Below are 10227 nucleotides of genomic sequence, written 5' to 3' on the forward strand. Positions count from 1 at the left end.
CATTGTCCAAGTGTCTGTCTTCTCCCTGTATTAAAGGTTTTGTGGAGCCAGGGACCACATCTTACTGTGTTATCTACTCCTAGCTTCGCTCCAAACACATAGCAGGTTTTCAGCAAGTGCTGAACTGAATGAACTATAAAGCTACAACCATTCTAAGAACAATTTTTTGGAAACACTTTCAGGAGAACTAGGGTCACTACTGGGGTACTCTGGAGGTCAATTTGTGTGTGTGTGTGTGTGTGTGTGTGTTCAGCGTAGTGGTAATGGGTCAGGCAGGCCTCTTTGAACAGCCTTAGACAAGTTCACTTAACCTCTTTACACACCAGTTTTCTCATGCATAAAGTATTACCCAGCAAATCATTGTGAGGTTAAAATGAAATAACTCACATAAATAATTCACACAGTAGCATTCAGTAATAGCTGAGATGGGAATAGCAGAAGTTGATCTTGTGTTTAGAGATGCTGCTTTTGTGTCATCACCAGGGTATGAGAATTCCAGAGTGAGGATTTTTTTTTTAATTCCCAGCTGTTAGGGACAGTGCCTAGGAAGGGCCTGGCATAGCAGGACCTCAGTGAATATTTGCTGGCTAAATAGGTGACTACAGGTTCTTTTCCCAAGAGTAGTGACAGGTTGTGCACCTTCACGTACACCCTCTGGCTCTTCTGAACATCGGTAGGATAGCTGGCTGGATGCTTCCCACAATGCCATGAACTGTGCAGTGACCTAAGCAAAGGGTTTCATTCCCTGAAGTTTTAGGCCCGTTGACCTGATTAGTAGGGTTATAGCAGTACTCCAGAAGCATGAGATGGCATAGGGAGGCAATTTTTTTAAAAATAAGGCAGCACCCTAGCTGGTTTGGCTCAGTGGATAGAGCGTCGGCCTGCGGACTGAAGGGTCCCAGGTTCGATTCCAGTCAGGGGCATGTACCTGGGTTGCGGGCACATCCCCAGTGGGGGCCGTGCAGGAGGCAGCTGATCAATGTCTCTCATCGATGTTTCTAACTCTCTATCCCTCTCCCTTCCTCTCTGTAAAAAATCAATAAAATATATTAAAAAAAAAAATAAGGCAGCACCCTAGCTGGTTTGGCTCAGTGGATAGAGCATCGGCCTGTGGACTGAAGAATCCTGGGTTTGATTCCGGTCAAGGGCACATGCCTGGGTTGTGGGCTTGAACCCCAGTAGGGAGCATGCAGGAGGCAGCCTATCAATGATTCTCTCTCATCATTGATGTTTCTATCTCTCTCCCTCTCCCTTCCTCTCTAAAATAAAAAATATATATATTTAAAAATAATAATTAAAAATCTTTTTTCTAAAAAAAAAAAAAAAGAAGAAGAAGAAGGCTGTGGGAGGCATGTTCTTTCTGGAAAACCTTTCAGACCTGGAAGAAAACCATGTGTTGAAGTGACCCTGGGGAAGCAAAGGAAGATGCTAAATGACCCCCAGAGGCTCCTTTCAACACTCACAACCCACGAAGGGGAGTTACAGACCCACGTGAACTGACCCCCAACCACGCCTTGGCTTGCTGCTCTTCCCCGACTTGGGCCAATCTTCCCACTTCAGTCACGGTGGCGGCTGCTTCCCAGCCCATGCTGCCCCCATTCCTCTGCGGCGGGAAAGCACCCCAGCCCCTGGCCTCCGGGGAGGGGCCGGCACTGTGGAGGGGGCATGTGCCTGACTTTTACTTAAAGGCAACAGCGGGGCAACACGCATAACGTGAGCAGCGCCAGGCTGGTTTTCTGGATGGGCCTCCCGTGTGAAATTTGACCTCTGACCTTCCCCTCTTTGCTGACGGGGCCAGTTTAACGGTGGTTATGCGGGATCACAGGAAGCACATATTTGCTACAAAGTCTCTTGGGAGACCCACAGGGACCTCAGATGAGCAAGCAATAATCCAGATTCCTTATTATTTTTTTCCTTGGGGATAAGAGAACTTCTCTGCCAAAGGACATATTTTAGGATTTTCTTTTGGCTGCTCTGGGAGGATTTTATTTTATTTATTTAATTAATTAATTTATTTATGTTTTGCTATTCATCAAGGGGAAGTTGGGCCCTTTTGTTTGGAAAATAAAAAAGGGAAAAAACACTGCATGCTCCTAATTAACCTGCCTCCTCCAGGGAACTAGGTTTGAGGGGAACGTTTAATCCATTAATGTCTCCGTGGGGGTGGCAGGACATCTGAGAAGACAGAGTCATGGGTTCTTTGAATCATTCTTAGCCACACCTCTTGTTTAGAAAAAAATCAATGATGCTGTGCACATAGTTTGTGGATCACAACATCTCCTGGCAGCCAGGCCTCTTTTTTCACTGTCAATACAAGGGAAAACAAAAGCTGGCACATTCCTGGGGGTGGGGCTTTTTGTCAGCTCCCATGAGGAGCAAAGGGGGGGTCCAGGGCCTGGTCGAAGCACCAGGATCTACTCTCACCCTTTACAGATGCCAGGGACCACGAGCGGAGTAAGCAAGGATGCTGACTTGAACCATCCCTCTGTTGGATTTTGTTTTGTGTTTAGGAAAGGCCAAAAATGGAGTTAATTTAAAAGTCTGGGCATCCAAGCTTGCCAGACCCAGGGAGGAGAGAAAGGAAGAAGTAGGAGCAAAGTCAGATATTCAGAAAGATTTGTGGAAAATCTTGATGAATAAGAATGAAAACGATGATGGCCATTTAAGCGTGAATGAAAGATAAAAAGGAAGGGAAAATGATTAACAAGGAGCAAAATTAAAGTATTCCCTAGGCCAGTGGTCGGCAAACTCATTAGTCAACAGAGCCAAATATCAACAGTGCAACGACTGAAATTTCTTTTGAGAGCCAAATTTTTTAAACTTAAACTTCTTCTAACGCCACTTCTTCAAAATAGACTCGCCCAGGCCGTGGTATTTTGTGGAAGAGCCACACTCAAGGGGCCAAAGAGCCGCATGTGGCTCGCGAACCGCGGTTTGCCAACCACTGACCTAGGCGTTTTCTGTAGTTTCAGAACATGTTAGCTAAAATCAACAAAACTTATCAAACTGGCCCCAGCCGGTTTGGCTCAGTGGATAGAGCATCGGCCAGCAGACCAAAGAGTCCCAGGTTTCATTCAGGTCAAGGGCACATACCTCAGTTGTAGGCTCATGCAGGAAGGCAACCAATTGATGTGTTTCTCTCACATCGATGTTTCTTTCCCTCTCTCTTCTACTCTCTCTGAAAATCAATGGCAAGATATCCTTGGGGAGGATTAACAACCAAAAAACAAACAAAAAAAAACTTACCAAACTGTATAAACTAAGGAAGAGCCCCTGGTGTTTGCTGAAACGTGTCCCCAGCTCCCCTCCCCAGGTCAACTCCGCTCTCTGCTCCGGCCTCACCTGCTTGCTCTGCTTCCCTTGTCACCAGGCCCTTTGAGTTTGACATCCTGGGCTGCAGCGTCTAGTCCACCTTTAGTTTCCAACCTACAGCTTCTCTTTCTGGCCTTCCGTATGTGACTGCCAGCCCAGTGAACCAATAAGGTCACATATACATTCATGTCTGAGTTCCCCCCGATGCCTGCTTTACAGGGTCCCTCTTACCCCCGACTGCTGGGTCTCCTAGGGGCTGTCCTAGAGGGTTGGGGTCCAACAAGAGGTCTTTCTCTGATGCCAGCCTTACCATTTTTTAAAAAAATGTATTTTATTGATTTTTTTTTTTTTTTTTTTTTTTTTTTTTTTTACAGAGTGGAAGGGAGAGGGATAGAGAGTTAGAAACATCGATCAGCTGCCTCCTGCACACTCCCCACTGGGTATGTGCCCACAACCAAGGTACATGCCCTTGACCAGAATCAAACCTGGGACCCTTCAGTCCGCAGGCCGCTGCTCTATCCACTGAGCCAAACCGGTTTCGGCTGAAGTCTGTGTCCTTTCAATGTTGTGCTCCGTTCCCTCTTCTCTTTTGTCCTTCTGAACAGGAGTGGCCACCCTCTGTGGAAGGAAGGATGCAGAAATAGGGCAGGTGAAGGCAAATGAATGGGACTGCTCTCCATTCCATCCCACCTGGTCCCCCTCCTAACCTCGGAGGGCTCACCTAGCACAGGACATGAAGCTAGTCTCTGTGCGGCGGGCGGAGCGGGAGGGCCGGGGGACGTTCTCATGTAAACTTACATTCAGGGTAAATATGGGTTGGATTTCCATGGATCGAAGATGTTAAGGACAGGTCATCTCAGGAAAAGGGTCCAGTAATAAGAGACGCCGAGGGGAAAGGTTGCATTGTAAAGAACGCAGTGGGCTTGGAAATAAAGGAGAGATTTTTCAGAATCGGGTCAAAGGAAGGATCGACTGAGTTTGTTCATCAGTTCCTCAGGGCAGGTAACATAGGAGTCCAGGAGGATGCCAGGGATTTTATTCTGGAAGCTAACTTGACATTAGGAGGTCTGGCAAAGACAAGAGGAGACTGGGCGTAGGAGAAAAACAGGATGGATTTGGTCGTAGATGTAGAGGTGACGATGAGGATGGGGCACTGAGGCGATGGAAATCTGGGACTGATGCTGAGGAGATATTAAGGCTGGGCAGTGGCCCTGTTTACAGCCATAACAGCAAGGATTCTGATCAAGGACATTGGGACTAGAGGTGAAGTTTAAAAGGATAAACCCTGGGGGAAGACACCAGTTAGTGAATGGAAGAGGGCACACAGCTAGTAGAGGGGAGAGTGATGAAGGTGGAAAGGGGAGGGTCCAGAGTAGTGTCACTCCACGGAAGTCAGAGGAGGAGCCATTTTAGAAGGCGAGGCCATTGACAGTTCCCAGGACCACAAAGAGGTAACACCAGATGGAGACTGAGAAAAAACCAGGGGTCCACTGTTTCCTTTGAGTGAACAGCTTCCGGCAGGTGGTTTAGTTGGGAAGACCAGCTGGAGTGTGGTCACTCATGAGTACAAAGTGCAGCAGAAGACAGAGTCTATGTGGTTAGAAGTTTGAAAATTAGGAGAAGGAGAAGGATAGGTGCATATTTGGAGGGGGTAGCAGATCTCAAGAGAAACTGCTTGGGACTGACTTGAGCAAATCTTTTTTTTTTTTAAAAAAATATTTTTATTAATTTCAGAGAGGAAGGGAGAGGGAGAGAGAGATAGAAACATCCATGATGAGAGAGAATCATTGATCGGCTGCCTCCTGCATGCTCCCTACAGGGGCTTGAGCCCGCAACACAGGTACGTGCCCTTGACTGGGATCGAACCCAGGACCTTTCAGTCCACAGGCCGATGCTCTATCCACTGATCCAAACTGGCTAGGGCTGACTTGAGCAAGTAGAGGGGAAGTTTTCTGCAGGAAGAGAGTTTAAGAGGCTGTAGAATTGTCAGGAAATAAAACTGATGAAGGAAAAGCAGAGAAAGGCCAAGTGTGGATGGAAACAGAATTACCCATGGAGATGGAGTTAGCTTTAGAAAACGAGAGTGATCAGTTTCTGTTGTGGAAGGAAGAGGAAATGGCTAAGTAATGGGTTACGTATATTAAGGCCAAGGCCAGAGAGAAGGGAGATGCGGAAGCTCTATCAACAGGGGTGAGATGAAGTTTAAGATGATCCATTCTTGATATTCAGACTCAAAGGGAAGAATGAGACCTAATAAATAGCACCATCTTGTTAACTAGAAGAAGGCTATGGGGTCAGTGGTGATTGGTGACTGGTTTAAGAAAAAAAATGCAAAGACATAAATTGAAACATATATGATATAAGTAGAAGGCATTTTTAAACAAAAAGTATTAAAAATAGCCCTGTTATTTTTCCCCTGCCTGACCTTAATTTAAAATTTTGCTTCAGCAAGACATTCTACTAGGAGGATGGAAAATGTTTCTTACAGAGAAATTGTCAAGGTTCAGATTTCAGTCAACTTTTTATTGCAGTGGCTTATGAATCCACTTAATTTGGATTTTGTTTTAAAATAAATTTGATTCATTTTTATTATAAATTCGACATAAATCTAAAGTGAACAGCTTGTCATTCATGCTCAGACCTATAAAAACAGGCTCTTGTAAGTTCACCTAATAGAGGGGAAAAAAAAGAAATGATAAGTGTATTCTTTAACAATGGTTCTTTGTGGGTTTTGTTTTCATTAGATTTTTAATAATAAAAAGGCCACTTGGTTCAGGACAGAGAGGTATAATAAACGCAGCACATTAAAACAGAATAAAACATACATCACCCAGCTGTCTAGTAGTGAATCTGACAATTTATCAAGTTGACCCAAAATAATAAACCTTACTCTGAGAAAAAAAAATTGAACCCTCTTTGAAAAGAGAGTCATGTTGCTTATGGGACACCCCAATCAGTACCATCTAAGGAGGAAGAAAGTTTGCAAAAGGTCAAAGTTGAAGGAATTTCCGAGTGGGGCATATCTCAAGGATGTGTTTTCTAGAACTAGCATATATAATATGTTGTTAAAGTAGTAGAAGCTGGGAATGTGTATTGAAATTATTGACTTTATTCTTTCCGTGAAGTATGTGAGTGTGGTGGTTCCCCAAAGTTGGGTAGGGTAGGGTCTCAGGGAATCACCCAGGCGAGGCCAACAGCATTAGCCAGGTGGATGGAGACTGGGATGTGGCTCACACCTGTGCCTGCAGGGGGAGGGCTCAGCAAAGGGACAATGGCTTCTGCCAGCACTTCTGTCTGGGAGAAAGTTGTCCCCCCGCCCCCCGCCAGCCCTTGCTGTAAAATTCAGTTCCACTCTGTATGTTCCCAGCACCTTTTGAGCTGCTGTGAGAATTGGTAAGTCTGTGGGGGCCCTTTAAGAGGAACCCTGGGGCTCCAGCAGCCCTTGGTCTCACTCAGTCACAATCCCCATCAATTTTCAGTCAGAAGGTATGGGGACTTCTTTTCTTGGCACTGGGACCCTGGGCTGGGAGGCCTGGTGTGAGGCTGGGGCCCCTCACCCCTCAGGAGGGGCCTCCACAGCTGAGATATCCCTCCCAAGTTTAAACTGCCATGCAGGGGTGTGGGACCAGTCTGTTCTCATCTCCGCCCCCCCTACCAGTCTTGTTGTGGCTTCTTCTGTAAATCCTTAGTGACAGGACTTGTTCAGCTAGACTTCAGGCAGTTCTGAATGATGGTTGTTCTGTAGTTTACTTGTAATTTTGTTGTGGTTCTGGCAGGATGTGAGCACAGTATTCACCTACTCTGCCAGCTTCTTTATTGATTCTTGTATAAGAAGAGAGGAAAGCCCAGCTGGTGTTGCTCAGTGGTTCAGTGTCAATCTATGAACCAGGAGGTCATGGTTGATTCCTGGACAGGGCACATGCCTGGTTTGCAGGCTCGATCCCTAGTAGATGGTGTGCAGGAGGTAGTTGATCAATGTTCTTCTCTCTATCCTACTACCTTCCTCTCTCTCTAAAGATCAATAAAAACATCTATATATATAAAAGCCTAAGTGACTGTTACAACTGGACGACCAGACGACCGGCCAATAGCTATGATGTGCACTGGACACCAGGGGGCAGACGCTCAACACAGGAGCTGTTCCCTGGTGGTCAGGGTGCTCCCACAGCCAACCTCCCACGGCTGGCCAACCTCCCATGGTCCCTCCCCCCAGCCGGCCGGCCCCCATCACCGGCTAGACTGAGGGACCCCACCCGTGCATGAATTCATGCACCAGGCCTCTAGTATATGTGTGTATGTGTGTGTGTGTGTGTGTGTGTGTGTGTGTGTGTATCAGAGGGGAGGTCCAGGTAACTTAGAGTGGCTTGAGTCTCGGTTAAATCTGGAAGAGATTCATCACTGGAATATTGAATCGACCGACTTCTGGGACTTTCAAATAAACAGTGGAGCTACTAACGCTGTCACAGAGAGACTTAGCTGAACTGAACATTATGACTATTTTCCATCACTTCGTTGATACCCAACACTATGGTTATTAGCTACGGGATGTTCTGTGCAGATTGTGGTAAGCTGTGCATTTTGTTCACTGAATTGTATGAATTTGAGTGGTAGGATAAATAGTTTTATGCTATATTTGCAACGAACATAATATTCCTGATAGGTGGGCTGGGTTTCTCATGTATGTTCTGAGAATTCTAGAGAAAGAAATGCTGGAGTTGTAAATTCCTGCACTGGGAAGGGAGAAATTGGTTAGCAAAACAAAAAGTCAATGGAGAGGAAGCACAAGACTCTGCCAATACAGGGTGCAAAAATGCAGTGGGGTGTTGGGTTGGTCAAGTTTCCCAAGCTAGCCTTTACATATTTGGATTAAGCGGAGCGCATTTTTTTTTCTCCTTAATTTTTCAACCCTGATGTATTTGCAGGGAAATTTGATCCATATGTTTCTAATTCATTTACTCCAACTCATCAGATGTTGTTTTGTAAGATTATTCTCTGCCCTGAGTTTTTCTAAACAGTCTTAAGAAGGTCCCTAAACTAGAAATGGGTAGATGCGAGTGGTACCCATTGCCAAACCGAAATTTTCTTGAACAGAGTGTCGAGTAGAAGACTAGCATCTATTTTTAAACTTGGCAAACTGTAGTCACCATTCAGCTGCTGACTCAAACAGAATAAAACACAATCGGCTATTATTGGTGTCCATTGTGGGTGCTAAGCGATTTTAGTTTGCTAAAAATCTATGACAAAGGAGTCAGTCCTTAACAAGGACTAATAAAATGACATTGCATTTTACTTTTTCCTAAAGCTTTCTGATAGTTATTATCATCCTTGCTTCTCATCATAATCCTACAGGCAAGACAGGTATAGTTGTCCTCATTGTATACTGAAGGGACGGACCTGAGGCCCAGGGAAACCGAGTCACCTTCCTTGTATCACATAGGGATGTGGTGGCAGAAGAGGACCTGGCCCCAACTCCTCCTGGCTAAACTCCCAGCTCTTTGGACAAGTAGCGATGTCTGTGTGTCCCCATGGCTCACACCAGGTGATGTTATGGCCGCATGTGCGACGCAGTGTATGTAACTCAATATGAATGTCACTAAGGGTCCTCATAATGACAAGGCCAGACAAGATACCACCCCCTCTTTCCAGAATATCTCTTACCTTCATGTGGGTTCCAGATGCCTTTCCTTGATGAATGAATACATTCCTTTATCTAATCCCTTCCTTTAGGTAATCCAGTTGTAGGTTTTAGGCCTGAACTTTCAATAACACTCAGTCCCAAAAGAATAACCTAGCTCTTCCCTCTCCAAACTCACCCAATGACAAGACTTGAGTCCTTTCACTGTCACTGACACTCTGTTATGAAAATGCCATGTTCCCTAGAAAGAGTGTCCAAGATGGCAAACTGATACGGACCAAGTAAGAATTCCATCTTTTGGGGAAAATCTCACAAAGGTCACTGTTTCAGTTCTCTGTTGTTGCCCAACAAACGACCCCAAACCTTAGTGCTTAAAACAATAGCAGGTTTATTATTTCTCGCAATTCTGCGGATCAGGAATTCAGATGAGGTAGACAGGGGTGGCTCATCTCCGCTCCGTGTGATGTCTGCTGGGGATGAAATATTCAAGGTATTTTCCCTCACGTCTATGGCAACTCAGCTAGGATGGTTGGAACAGCTGGGAGCTAAGTGAGATGATTCCAGAGGGGTGATAAGTCTGGGTCCAGGCTTTTGCTGTTGGCTGGGTTTCTCACCATCCTCTATGGAGACTCTGCCTCATCCCACATCCTTCCCGCCCTCCCCCCCCCCGCCCCCGCCTTGGTCTTCCATGTGTTGTCTCCAGCCACAGGGTTACTTGGATGGTACCTGGGCTCCAAGAAAGAGGGAGAAGAAGCTACCAGCTTTTTCACTTGGCACCATTTTATGAATTCGCATAGCATCAGAGTCTTCTCTCTAAAGAAACTTAGAAATCTTTACAAAATGTTCTTTTTCCATATTGTTCAACCTATGGCTAGACACCCACTGACAGTAACCATCAACGTTCTATGTCACCTTGCATTGACTAAGAAAGAGTTAGCATCCCGCTTTGGAACCATATAGTAAGCCCTCAGACACTGTGAGACTCTAGCATGACAACAAGTCAAAGGTAAAATTCAAGTTGAAGATGGGGCACGGCCTTCTTCATTGTGGAGGGAAATGTCCCTCTCAAGTGTGCAACCTTTATTCCTTGAATTATGGCGCCCCAGGCTGGCTAGTATGGCTTTCTTGATGTTAGCTGGGTAGACTGAATTGTTGGCCCTGATACCTAACCCTTCACTGCATTCAGCCCTTTGCCATATGACTTCTTAGTTCTCATTAGAAGCAGAATATATTTTCCCAATCTTTAACTTTGGGTTCAGCCAGTTGACTCGATTTGGCCA

The sequence above is a fragment of the Plecotus auritus genome, assembly GCF_963455305.1.
Source record: "Plecotus auritus genome assembly, chromosome: 14".
Lineage (NCBI taxonomy): Eukaryota > Metazoa > Chordata > Mammalia > Chiroptera > Vespertilionidae > Plecotus > Plecotus auritus.